General features: G+C 39.2%; 1 long non-coding RNA gene and 1 pseudogene across 1 annotated transcript in view; both read left to right on the top strand.

Moving 5' to 3' along the window:
- Positions 1 to 14973, top strand: part of LOC146464958 (uncharacterized) — a 40322-nt gene that overhangs the window by 14538 nt on the left and 10811 nt on the right. The window lies entirely within an intron of this gene.
- On the top strand, positions 2809 to 4391 carry LOC146464961 (uncharacterized; annotated as a pseudogene).

Here is a 14973-nt window from a genome sequence, read left to right on the forward strand (position 1 = left end):
CAATGGCTAAGAAATTTATGTATATTATTATATAGAGCGGTTTTGAATTGAGTGTCGAAAGTAATTTCGCGTTTCCTTTGGTTTTGTATTATTACGCTCTGTGATTGGTTAACAAAACTCGCCCCACTTTCTCAACCAATGGAAATCCAAACCAATACTAATCGTGTTTTGGCCGCACGCGTTTTCCCGCGCTTGGCGCCAGTTACCTGTATTTGCTTCGAATTCTGATTGGCTCGTTGTGTTGTTTATATCTGTTGCGATAGGCCAGGGTATTGCTTTGGTTTTGGTTTTACGACACTCAATTGGAAACCGCTCAATTCGCGATATTGCCTTGAGATTTTCAGTAGAACGATAAGTAAGTAGGTCAGTGAGTAAGTAAGTAAGTAAGTAAGTAAGTAAGTAAGTAAGTAAGTAAGTAAGTAAGTAAGTAAGTAAGTGAGTAAGTAAGTAAGTAAGTGAGTGAGTGGGTAAGTAAGTAAGTAAGTAATTTCATTTAAAGTGAAACTCCACTTAGCTTAAAGCTACTTTACAGGAAGCCCACTATAACCGCCTGTACTTGTGTTTTATGTCTTTTTATCGGTTGTTGTTTACATGTTCTGCAATTGTATAACTCGAATTATTAAAAACTAGGTCATTAAACAATACAATAGGCCAATTCCGAGTTTGTTTGAACCTCATTGTGAAAGTGCAAAGCTTTTCATATACAAATTAGTTTTGTTTGCATATGAATGAAAACTAATTTTCACATCAAAAGCTTTGCACTTAGCCTCGCTTTCATAATAAGGTACAAAGCAACTCGGGAATGGCCTGTTCCAAAGATTTGATTGACTCAGAACGGCCATACGATGTCAACAATGATACAATGCCCAAAAAATAGCTCCCATTACCGAAGTTGATTTCCTGTTGAATTTTGTAAGAGTGAAATCAGCATGCAAGATCAAGCAATATTTCTTGGTTGACTTATAATAAAACGGTTAATGAACTATATGCCAGATATTATATAAGCTCAGATTTAAAACACTTTTGCTTTTGTTTTTGGTCAAAATTGAAACACTTTGCTCCTTTCAAGCGCACGTTGTAACTCAAGTGCATGGTCCATCTTCGCAGTCCGTACAGGAAAATTCGGGCCGATCAGGAAGCCAATCAGAATGCTCCTTTACAATACAATATAATCTTTATTTGCCATTACAAGTAAATACAAGTTACAATAATTAATCATATAATCATAAGATAAATAAATGGTTAGGAAACCTAATAAGAACCATTAAAGCCTGGTTTACACGTACGACGCAAGCATAGCATAAGCACAAGCATAAGCACAAGGATGTTTAGACATGCGATAAGCATGAGCATAAGGTGACATACGCAAGCGCAGAAGCATAAAAATTTACTGCATGAGTAACTAGAATGTACGCTGACAACTTGTCACTGTTTTTCAGTTTTATTTCCTTGCGCTTGTGCTTATGCTTGCGTCGTACGTGTAAACAGGGACGACGCAAGCATAAGCCCAAGCGCAAGCACAAGGCGCTTATGCTTGCGTCGCACCGGTTTACGCGTAGGTTCCTGTGCTTATGCTTGTGTTTATGCTTATGCTTGCGTCGTACGTGTAAACCAGGCTTAAGGACGGTGCCTACTAATACCGAAGTATTTTTGTGCAGCTAATGACTATGCGGGAAAAGCAGATCTTAGCAAGGCCTCTTGGAATCCAAAAAGAAAATTGGGGGTAACCACGCATTTTTCAGAGATAATTAAGCAATAACATCTCTAAAAAGCGCCAAAATATAAAGGAATATATGGGACTTTTTTCCTAAATTGAAGCTTAATTATCTCTGAAAATTGCATGGCTACCCCCGATTTTCTTTAGAGATACCAAAAGCACTTGCTAAGTTCTGCTTTCTCCGCATAGTTTTAAACCGCGCAAAATTATCCCTGTATTAGTAGGCACCACCCATAGGAAACCCGAGTATCTCGAGATGCGCAGAACGTATGCGCAGTAACAATAGTAGGCACCGTCCTTAAGGCTTGTAAGCTTAGGCTCCCTCACAAGAAAAGACAGGATGAATAAATTTAGACAACAGATGTAGGAAACATGTTAACAAGAACATTTGCAATCTATCATAGAATCAGTAATTGTTGAGAATGGATCTTTTACGTGTTTTCTGAAGGATGCAAAAGATGAAGAGTTGGTAATTTCAGACTAGTTGAGCTATATAATAATATTTAATATTACAGTTATCGTTATTAAAAAGGTACTCAATCGTTGATGGCTATATTACGAGTATATGTACACAAACCATTACCTTGCGCTTTCCCGACAAACCAGCACGCGCCAAATTCAGTTAAGACGTTGTAAAGCTACCAGATATAACCATTCTTTATGGTGGATCCAGTAGCACAAAAGCCAGTATCAATTTGTAACCCTTACGATCTTACAGCCGCATGCCAAGCCACAAACCCAGTATTTAATCTCAACTTTTATTCTGTGATATACTTTAAAATTGGCAACCGTAGGGATTATCAACTCAGTATCTTCGAAAGTATAGCTATATGACAGAATTTTACAAGATTCAGAAAAATGAAATATTTTTAAGATTTCTGTAGGGTTTGTGGGGACGCCGTCCGAAGATATTAGAGGCGTTTAATTGTGTCGGTTTTGAACCATGTTCCAAGATCCGTTACTTGGTTGTTATCTAAGTAAACGGCACCAAACTTGGTTGAATGGCCTTTCAACAGTGGTGGTGTCAACTTATAAATTGAATAAAAATTTGCAACTCGATCCAGTCCGCTGCTAGACCTCGAAATGGCCTAGTGGCGAATTACAATGCAAATATTAATTAAAAAATTGTGGCAAGGTTACCACTAAACAAACCTAACAAAACTGTGACTGTGAGAGAGTGTTTTGCCATGGCACTTAGCAAGGAAAGCCCAAGAGAACTCATGAGATGCTCGAAAGAGCTTACAGCCAGCATCAAGTCGTGGTCATCAAATCGCGAGGATACAGTCAAGGCTTTGCGAAAGTTGGCGGACGAGCTTATGGAGCATCACAAAAAATGTTCACATTGCCAAAGTGTCTGGTTCGTCCTTCTCGATTGCCGGATTCGCGTTAATCGCGACTGGTTACGAACTGGCTCCTGTCAGTTTTGTTACTTCTCTCCTCCTTTCTGCCGTTGAAGGAGCAGTTTGTGCTGGAGGTGGGGTAACTGCCGCCGGTGCTGGCGTTGCGAAAAATAGAATTTTTAAATTCAAGCTGGCAAAGGCACAGGAACTTATCGAAGCGGATCGGGACGCTAAAGAATCTGTTAAGAAGCATATGAACGATATCTACAAGCTTCGTTGCAACACGTCCAAACCATCGATAACGCACCTTGCTTTCGAAGCAAGGCTTGCTTCGCTGATTAAAAACCTCGTAGATCTGAGCAAATGTGCGAAGGCTGGCACAAGGGTAGCTACCACAGCTGCTAGCGAAGGAGTCGAAGGAGTGTTGAGAAGCATAGGAGTAGCAAGCAATGCAGTACGAATCGGTTTATTTGCCGTTAGTGTGGCACTTCTCCCGCTTGATATTTACACCCTGGTGACATCAGCGCAGGAGATCGACTCGACTCGAAAAGAAGACAAAGACAAGGCAGCAGAGGCGGTCCAGAAATTGAGAGCTCTTGCAGACGAGTTGCAGAGAGAAATGTAAGAAACGCTTCAAGCTGTGTGGCAGTTTGAAAACACGATGACACTTCCTGTTGTTCTTTGAAGACAACAGAAGCAGTGTGACTTGTATCGTCAATATATCTATAATTCTCTGTCTAATGTTTAAACAATAATGTGTTTCATCAGAATGGCACTTATCTCCTGAAACGTTTTACGTACTACGATGAAGCGCCCACCTGACAGTGCCGTACTAGTTGCCGAGTCACTGACGCACAATTACTATCCCCTGGTATCGCCATTTCAACAGGACACTTTTAAAACTACCTCACACCAAAACAATTCCTAACTCATTCATCATCCAAAAAGTGCAATAAACTTAACACAGAAAAATTTTTCAATATATATTTATAGTGTAACCTTGACTTTGTTATCGTTGCTGAGTTGTAACTGAGGTAAAATATGCTTGTGGTAAATGGTGGTAAACTAAATGAAGCGTAGTTGAAAACATCAACCGTGACCGAGCGTTTCTCGGAAACATCTGATCATGTAGACAGATTTTATTGCACCTTGGTATAAGATACATCAACTCTGTAATGTTTTATAACAGATCGAAGCAAATCTAACGCTGCCTGTATTGCAACACAACGTGCTTCAATATTTTTTCAAAAAGTCATTAATTTAAATTCATTTCAGTTACTTAGGTATGAAGTATATATATTCACGTTCCTAGAAATAAAAACTTTTCGGTTGAAGAGCTCAGTTCCCGGCTGTTCAGGTGTCTATAATCAAGTTGTTCTTGACGTTGAAATGACATCAGCTTGCTAACCAAAAACTCTCACATCACTGTCAATCCTGAATATTCTTTGAACGCTCTGCGTTGACACTCTGCAAGTCTTGGTCACTCACCTTAGAACCACCAAATGTAAACTTCTCTTTTATCTTTTGCATTCAGTGCTCTCCCATTTGAAATAACCTACTAGAACAACAATCGACCTCAGGCACTCCCTCCCTTCCGCGGAATCTACTGCTTTACGACACGTCTGACACGTTTTCGTACAAACTTAGTAGCTGTTAAGGAGCAATGCTGTCGGTTCTGAACAGTTTACGAGAAAACATAGAAGGGTATTTGCATATATTATCGTTCCGGAAACAAAGTATAGTTTCAGAGACTGGCCGTTTTCATACTCAGAGGACGAATTATTCAGATTTTCAGATTAATAATTATCAACTTTTGGAACTCCATGTATTTAAGATCATACTCCCCAGTCAACTGGTGTTCCTCCTTATGACTTAATTTGTTCAATGTTTTGTTAAGATCGTCAGTCAGTTGGGCAACATTCTTCTCAGTATAAACTAAGGATGGTTGTCCAGCTTCTAATTAGCTCATCATGGTCATTCTGGACAGCCATGTACTCATTTTTATTTTATTTACAGGCCCGTAGCAGGGGCAGGACCCCCCCTCGAAAATTTGGAAGTGTAAAAAACAATATGTCAAAAAAAAATTATTTAAAAAAATTAATAATGTGCAACAATCAATCTTGAATTCTGACGCTGCAAGTGCCTTTTCACAACCTTTAATAATTTGTTTATTACCTGACAGTTTCCTCCGCTAACATTTGGCTTTTATACAACAGAAAAAAAGGCATTTCTTTCCTGTGAATCGGAAATAAGAAACAGACGGACGGACGGATTCTTGCTGCCCGATTCCAAGTTCACTGAAAAAGAGGAAGGAAAATTTGTCGTCGTCTTTTAACGTCCTCCTTCAAACGTGAAATTAGGCAATTTCACGTGGTCGTCCGCGTACAGTGACGGCAAAGAAATGTACCAAAAAGTGTGATGCAGGTGCAAAGTTATTGTTTTGCTTACTAAATCTACTCCTTTTTTATGTTCTCGTTGCATCTTTAACTCCCTAATCGGTCTGTTTTTTTACTGACAAAGGTGGGGGGGTGTAGCTTTGTTTAACCAATTTGCTTTCCCCCCCCCCCCCCCCCCCCAGTTGTTTTAGCCTTGCTACGGGCCTGATTTATCCTAATTTTGTAACATAATTCTTTAATTTGTACAAATAAAGTGTGTTGTATTGATGCAGTTGTATAAAATATTAGTTTGTTGACCTTAGCTGCACCCTTTCAATGTTGCTGTTACCATGTAACGGAGTTTATGCTAATTGCATCTAGGCAGAAGTTATCGAATATTTCTGCGAGACCCTCTCTAACTATAAATGACATGGCTGTGGAACAGGTAACATCAGCCAAATCGCTTGGGGTCTACATCGACCAAACTTTAAATTGGGAATTTCATATTGAAAATATCTCTAAAAAGATTGCTTCCGCCATTGGTGCAATTAAAGGGACACAGTTACCTTTGTGACCGCGCTGACCTGGACGCTAGTTTTTGTCAATTTTGAAAAGCGTCCACCTCAACCCGAAATCAAAAGTACGCGTCGGCATCTAGAAATCCGCTTCAATCTTCCCAGTGTTTTATTGGATTTTCAATGTTTTACTGGAAATCTGTTTCTGAGTATGCTTTTGCTCATCCTATGATATTATTTTATCATAATTATCTGGTCAAAAACAGTATGGATCGCGTCTCCAACGGAACATGAAAAGAAGAGGTGGGAAACGTGAAGGCGCCGGGCGGAAGAAATCGCCTGCGTTGACTAAAATGACGAGAGAAATCAATCAAAACCATTGGAGAACAAATCACCATTATACATATTTGGAAAATTACATATTCTCAACCTGGCGAAAGGTTCGTGCGGTGGGAATCTTCGTAAACGATTCGAACTACGCGTCATGGCTGCTTGGTTTGGAGCAAATTGTAACAAAGGCCTTTCTGATAAGCTTCAAAAGCTTCAAAATCGCGCAGCCCGCATTTTGATATCCGCTGGATATGATAGTAACTTGGATGATTTGTTCCGGGCACTAGGGTGGCGAAAACTCTGTCATCAAAGATTGGATAAAAAATCAATTATGATGTATAAAACTCTAAATGGGATGACACCAGAATATTTAAGATCAACCTTTGTTTTTCGCGATAACTTGAATTATCATTTAAGGAATACTGAAAACACGCTAACTCTTCCACAACCGCGCACTGATTATTTAAAGAAACGTTTCTCATACAGTGGAGCTCAGTTGTGGAACAGTTTGCCAATGGAATTACGGCAAGCAACTTTCTTGAATGATTTTAAGACTAAATTGAGACGCCACAGTTATAAGTAAGATTTTTAAACACGGCCTCCAAGAAAATCAGCATTTATTGTTTAGCTTTGGTTATTGTAACTTTTATAATCCTAGTTAGGTAGATAGATAGTTAGTTGATAATGATAATCTAAGTAGCTGATGGAAAAACCGTGTATAAATAAAGTTATCCTATCCTATCCTATCCTATCCTATCCTATCCTATCCTATCCATGTGGTTTAGGGTTGTAATTCTCAGACAGAATTCCCAGAACCTCCTCCCCCCCCCCCCCCCTATGCTAATTATTGCGCAGTCCCTTACTAAGTATCAGTCCTTTCCAGCCGTGCCCATCACTCAACCCCTTAACCGCGGTCAGCCTCTATCTTCGTTTCGTTTGCTAAGCCATTCTAGCGTGCGGTAGCCTCCCACGCAGTCGTTTTTAGGGTACTCGTGTGGGGAGAGGTAATACGACTCCCTCTAAAAACGACTGCGTGGGAGGCTACGCGCGCGGGAAATGCGGAACGAAATTTTAGCACGCGACCAAACAGAGGGGAAAACGTCCGCACCCACCCTCGGGCATTAGACTTAAAAAACAAACCGGCGAATACTTCATGGCGGGAACAAACGAGATGTTCAAATACCCCGCGGTACAGTTGAAAAAAATAAGTTGATTTCTTCCTCTCTTTGATGTAGTTTATCACAAATTTATAGCGGAGCTCCGAGCGCCGAAGGCGCGCGCGCGGAGCCCCATTGATAAGAGATTTTGGTAGGCCCATGTTTTGGTCATGACGTCACTGTCCGTCCGGCGTACGTACGTACGTCCACCCCTCTATGTAAGCCACCGTGAGATGTCACACTCAACTTGTGCGGCAACCCGCGTTTTTTCAGCGGGAAGTGGGATGGCTTACTTCTTTAATTAAGAAAAACAAACGAGAATTTTGAAGAACACTAATTTCTTGTATTCGTTGAATATGTTGTCAAACTACATATGTCGAGAAAGCAGGCGACTAATAAGCAAATTTGAAACCCGAGAGCGACGAACAAACAGGCGAAATGTCCGTTGAAACAAACATGTGGTGAGCTGAGTGAGTAAGCAACTCGCAAGTCGCATAGAAATTAAATGCATTTTTGCAGGCAACTGTCGGTAATTTTCCATATATATTTAACATACTTCAAATTATACACAAATACTTAAATTGTTGCCATACGACAAATATTCGTGGATAAATTAATTTTAAACATTCACAGAGCTATTCACAGAGTTATGTTTTGTGTTGGACTTGTGTAATTCATTTGCAGGGCACATTTGTAAATACGCAGTAAATGTTTAAATATTTCGGACTACAACCAAACATTATTTTTCCTGTATTCTCCTTTTGTTAACGTTTACTTAAAGACTTGAATTATTTGTGTACGAGAAATATTTACAGAGTTATGTGTTGTTTTGAACATTTTGTGTTGGACTTCTCTAATTCATTCGCCATTCGCATCGCATAAGTTTTGTAAACATGCTCTAATTTTAAATGCTCACTGAAATATTTCGGGCCACAACCAAACATTATTTTTATCTGTATTCTCCGTTTGTTAACGTTTACTTAGAGGCTAGAGCTATTTCTGTAAGAGAAATAGACGAGCTAGTTTTTTTCTAGAGATAAGGGACATCAGAAAAGAAACAGATCCTTTTGCTTTGAAAATGCCATAATTTATTGGAATTTAAGCTCTTTGTTATTTACCTTGGCCGCTTTCACACCTAAGAAAGTCTTTTAAGTAAATTTCTCTTCATCGAATCTATAATCACTCTTTTTCGCTTACCTTCAAGAAAATAGACATGTTCACCACAAAAAAAAATATTATAAGTGGTCCTTGAACAGTGTCAGGAGCTTTTTTAAACTCAAATGAAAAGAAATAAACAACACCATCCAACGTCGCATGTTCATTCACAGAAGTAAAATTTTGATCTGTGCGCGCCGAACCCATTTAAGTGCCGTGCTGTCATGCTTACATGACAGTTTTTGAGCCAATCAAAAACCGTCATTTTGAGACGACATTCAGTCGCAAAATAACGTCGTCTCAGCGCAATGGGAAATCCCCAGGATCGCGATAATTTTGAACATTTTGTGCTGGACTTGTGTAATTCGTACGCAATTCACAGCGCACAAGTTTTGTAAACACGCTCCAGCCCACAACCAAACATTATTTTTCCTGTATTTGTTTCTTAAATTTTAGTTAGAGACTAGAATTATTTCTTTAGGGAAATATTCCTAGAGTCATTCATTGTTTTGAACATTTTGTGCTCGACTTGTGTAATTCATTCCCAGCGCATATTTGTAAACAGTACGCCCTAATTTAAAAGTAAACGTTAAAATATTTCGAACCATAACCAGACATTATTTTTCCTTTATTTCTATTCTTGTAATGTTTATTATGAGACTATAAATATTTCTGTACGAGGAATATTTACAGAGTGATAAATTTTTGTGACAAAAATTTTACTTTTATCCGCCGGTAGCTAAATTTTCTTTATTGTACGCATTTCAAACGTTACACAAATACATTAATAGTTTCCACAGGAGAAATATTTGAGAGAGAGCGTAATTTGTTCATCCACAAGTGTTTTATGGTCTCGAACGTCATCGGAATTCAGCAATGTGATCTCGCACGATCAACAAGAACAGCTTATGGTTCAAAACATTTCCCACTGACGCGTAAAAAGTGTACTTTATATGCACTTAAGATATATATAACTCAAGACAGGATGAAGAATTTGTAACGGTATTACGTTTATACAATAAGCAGAGTAGCATGTATATAAATGCTATTTAAAAGGAATTGTGGAGCTCCGCTTTTAGGCTTGGCTAAATATATATATTAGTCTTTGCCGAAGAACGTATCCTTGACAAGACCGGGATCGGGATGAAAAAGGGTGAACATGTTCAAAAACTGGAACGGCAGTTTCTGAAGAAGAAGACTTGTATTGTCGTACGCCTGGTTATATAAATTTTGTCAACACGGCAGACTTGTTAGCACTGGCATATATGAAAGGGTTTTACCTTTCCTCGACATGAAAATTTCAACGAAGGTTAAAGTCACCTGGGAAACAGTTTTTATAGCTCTTGAAAAATTATAATATCAGTAAAGTTTTCAAAAGTGAAATTTTCAAAAGTTTGCCAAAGATTTCAATTGCTCCAGTTAAGCCTATGGCGTTAGTAATCTAAGGCAGTCCCTATAAAGCGTAAAACTTTAAAACACACCAGAACGACACCTATCCATGTTTTTTAAAATCAAATACACGGAATTCGTAAATCAGAAAAGTCTTCTTTACTTTCTTTTTCTGTCTTACTTGCCGTATGCTGATTGGCTTGTGAGTAGGGGATTTTCGTTTTTTCGGAAGAGCTATGGGCGAGAGATGTGTACGATTGGTGGTATTTTGACAGGTACAGTACGCAAGGAATGAAGGAAGGGTGGGAATGGGGCTTAAAAATTTAGACTTACTACCTCTAAATCAAAATCACTAGATCTACGGCTTCCAAGGTATCTGGAATTAGAGGATATAAAATAATTTGTTATCTACATCCTGTTATTGTGATTACTAAATTATGGGAAACGGTTCACAGGCTCCTGAAGTTCTTACTGTATGTCAAAAAAGGCCATCGACATAAAACGTTTCCTTTGTACCGGTAGCTAGACACTCTTTTGTAAAAAGGTGGATAAATGACTACATGCATACATGACTGAACGTAGGAATGTATGCCGGCAGGCATGACAGAACCAGGAGCGAGTGAGTGAGTGAGTGAGTGAGTGAGTGAGTGAGTGAGTGAGTGAGTGAGTGAGTGAGTGAGTGAGTGAGTGAGTGAGTGAGTGAGTGAGTGATTGAGTGAGTGAAGGAACGAATGCATGAATGAACGAACGAAAGAACGAACGGACGGACGGACGGACGGATGAGTTAATAAACGAATAAATAACTTTGCCCGCTGTCTATCCAGGGTCGGTGCCAATTCAAAACTTTTTCAGATGAAATCTAAGTCACCCCCCATACCGACTTGTTTCAAGACTTTTATATTATTATGCACAGACAGTGAGTCTTGTGAAGAGTTGATGAGTGATAAATGCAACACTGACTCTTTTCTCTAGTTACTTTTCAGTGTCTCTCTACCTGCTATGGGGAGGAGGAAACGTTAACGAGTAGGAAGAGGTGTGGGGGTATTTAAGAGTACGTTTGTAGATTAAGGACCTTCTATTCCAAATGAGTGGCTCAACTGCCTCAGCAATTGAAATCTAAGGCAAACTTTCGAAAATTTCACCCGGCTCCTGACTTCTTCGTGTTAGCCTTGATGCAACTGAGAATTCCTGCAGCGCTATTCAGTAGCCGCCATTCTTCTCAGTGTTCTGTGTCCTTTGCTGCTTTTCGCCGTGTAGACATGGGTTATTTAAGGAAACTTGTGCTCAGAGCGCCGACAAAATCCTGTGTACTTGATCCTGTTCATGAAGGATTGTCTTGATGAGTTACTTCCGCTATTATTAACCATGATAAACTTGTCGCTTGAATCTGGTGTTTTCCCTGACATTTGGAAAGACTAGGCTGTCACACCATTGTTGAAGAAACAAGTTCTTGACTTGGTCTTAAAAAATTTTCGACCAATCAGCAATCTTTCCTTTGTTTCAAAACTGGCTGAAAGAGTGGCAGCTGATCAGATCCAGTCCTGCTTAAATGAGCATAATCTTTTTTCCTTCATTGCAATCAGCCTATCGTCTGCACCACAGTACAGAAAACGCCCTGCTTAAAGTCAAGAATGAAATTTTGATGAATATGGAAGATCAGCATGTCACGTTGCTTGTGCTTCTTGATTTAAGCTCCGCGTTTGATACTGTTAACCATCGGGTTCTCTTAGATCGCCTCCAATTTGATTTTGGAATTTCAGGTTTTGCACTTATTTGGTTTGAATCGTACCTCTCTAACAGAACCCGGCGTATCTCTATTGACGGAGTTCTATCGAATATTTTCAATCTTAAATTTGGAGTTGCACAAGGCAGCTGTCTCGGGCCATTACTGTTTTCTCTCTATGCTAGCAAGCTTTTTAAGATCGTCGAATCACATCTTCCTAATCCCCATTGTTATACAGATGACACACAGTTGTACATTGCGTTTACACCTGGAAATAATCTGGATGAAACCACTGCCTTCACTGCCATGGAATCATGTATTGCTGATATCAGTCAGAAGATACATACGGATAAGTTAAAACTGAATTCTGTTAGGACAATGTCTTTTGATTGGAACGCGACGAGAACTTCAGAAAGTCAGTAACATCAGTATCTTATCGGTTGGCGACTCCCAAATTGCTCCATCATGTGAAGTTCGAAACTTAGGAACCTAGTTTGACTCGAAAATGAGTATGCTAAGTCATATTAACAGAACTTGCTCATCCGCTTTCTATTATCTTTATGATAAACGTAGAATTAAGAAATATTTAAGTCGTCCAGTCGCTGAATCATTAGTTCATGCCTTTATAACCAGTAGAGTAGATTACTGTAACAGCCTACTATATGGCTCCCGAATTCACATATCATGAAACTTCAACGGATACAAAATGTAGCAGCTCGGTTGGTCACGGAAACACCAAGATTCTGTCAAGTTACACCATTGATTTCTCACCTTCACTGGCTTCCGATTAGTTACCGTATAAAGTTTCAGATCCTGCTTTTGACCTTTTAGTGTTTATAAGGTCTAGCTCCTAATTATTTGACTGAATTAATTAGCATCACAAAGCAATCCAGGTACTCTCTTAGGTCAAACGAGTCTTTATTACTTGAGTTACCTAGCACTAAGGCCCGTCCAACCCTTGGCGATCGTACATTCCAGTCAGCGGCACCTTATCTTTGGAATCCATTACCTTCAACAATTCGCAACATAAAGACATTGGAAACTTTCAAGACTGCTGTTAAAACTCATTTCGTTAATTTAGATTTTTATTCATGTCTTGTCTTTTAACTAGTTTATTGACTAGGTAATTGCTGCCTTTGATTGCCTTAGTTTCTTGTGTTCTTAGTTGCTCTTAACTTAACAATATTGTGACGCGCAACCGAATATATTCATATTGAGGTTGGCGCTATACAATTGTAATTATTATTATTATTATTATTATTATTATTATTATTATTATTATTATTATTATTATTATTATTATTCAAGAGCTATAAAAACTGTTTCCAAAGTGGCTTTAACCTTCGTTGAAATTTTCATGTCGACGAATTTTCATTGTTTTTTTTTTATTCCGAATTCCAGAATCCTGGTTTTAGGTAAACCCCTGCATTTTGCTCTGGGGACCTCTGGGCATGTGTTCGAAAGGTAGCATGGCGGCTTTCTTCTGTTGCAGAGCCGGCCAGCGTTTCGCGGCCCTCCAACGTATTTGCCTCTGTTTTCTGTAACCTCCAGAAAGCAGTTAAAAGTTGAAGATGTCGTGACCTCCAGAGAAATACATTTCGTCCTCAGCAAGGCACCATCTTGAATGCAGAAAAGGCACTGGTGCGAGTAACCTCGTCCTGAAGACGAATCTCTCTCTTTGCTGCAAATGCAGGAATGGAATGGTGGAGTGAAACCATCAAAAAATAGAGACTCGTTTAGAAATACCTGACACTTGACACTTGATTAATATTTCTAAAAGGAAAAGTCCTCAAGAGGAAATAGCAATCCTCTTTATACCCCCAAACCAACTGAGCTACAAGCCAAGTTTCACTAGTCTGTAGGATGACCCCCGAATATCCATATTGCTAATAATTGGTGTAAACCTTTTTATTAGTAGAAAGTCAAGTGCAAGGATCACATTACTCAGGTGAACGGTAGCCACATGGAGAGACATCTTTAACTGAGCTCCTTGGGACACCGCTGGCTATAAGACCGAAAATACATCTACCCCGATTATTGACAATTGGTCTGCTCAAGTCTTGGTTCTTTAAAGGAGCGCTGCGAATGGTTTTTGTCCAAAGTTGCAAATATGAATACAACAGGTTGTGCAGTCTTGTTTTTCTTTTTCTCTCTTTTTTGTCCTTTCTTCTCTCCTCCGCGTCTTTCTGAACCTTCTCTTGCAACAAAAAGAGCTCAAGTTTTCATCGACCGCCTTTTCAAAAAAGTCTGGAGGGCCCAGTTGCTCGAAGCATGGTTAGCGCTAACCCCGGTTAAATACCATGACAACCTATAGGTTTCAATTAACAATTATTCCACGAGCGCGCGTTGGATATGAGATGATAGATAGCCAACGAGGCGCGTAGCGCCGAGTTGGCTATAATCATCTCATATCCAACAAGCGCAAGTGGAATAATTGTTTTATTAAAAACAACCGAGAAATATTGCTAGATCTTACTGATTTCGCTGTGCAAGAACGACCAGAAGGCAATTTAATGGTCGCCATTTCTCGGCCATGGTATAATTGCTCATATACCATGGCCGCTAAGCCAATCAAATCCCTCGAATTGCATTATACAATGATGCAGTTTTTAATAATACCCCTTAACCAATGGTTAGCGCTAACCATGCTTCGAGCAACTCAGCCCGGCTTGACATGTATTTCAATATAAATGATGCGTGGAGTCCAATTTCTCCGTCAAATGAAATCAAATTGCACTCACAGGGAATTAGTCATGGGTCTGTTCTCGCTTTCTTTACCCGGCATGCGTTGCGTTAAAAACGCTTGTAAAAAAGGAAACTCTCCGTAATACGCCTTCATTTTGTGTGCTCTCTTCGAAGGCAAAGACGAGGGCGCTATACTCTTATTGTTACCGTAGAATTCAAATAAAACGCTTGGTTACATTTTGAAAGACTTTATTTACGAAATAAAAAGGTAGAAATGACGGGGAAAAACACAACACTACTGCACTCTGGGTGTAATTTCACTTGATATAAGAGAGCTTTAACAAACTTTGTTCAGTTGAAATGTAATTTTCCCAGAGCTTATGTTGACCTATGTTGACATGAACATTAATACAGTTGTTTCATCTAAGAAATATAAGCTCCTTATGCTCTGTTTTTTTTTTTTTTTCATTAAAAAAGCTGCCGAAGAAAAAAGGACTTCGCCCTGCACTTTTCGCTGCAATGTTCGCCAACCTACAGTTGCCGAACATAACATTTCCGAAGCCTTTGATCATAGGGCGATAACTTAG

Source organism: Pavona decussata, unplaced genomic scaffold (assembly GCF_977016875.1).
Source record: "Pavona decussata unplaced genomic scaffold, jaPavDecu1.1 SCAFFOLD_158, whole genome shotgun sequence".
Lineage (NCBI taxonomy): Eukaryota > Metazoa > Cnidaria > Anthozoa > Scleractinia > Agariciidae > Pavona > Pavona decussata.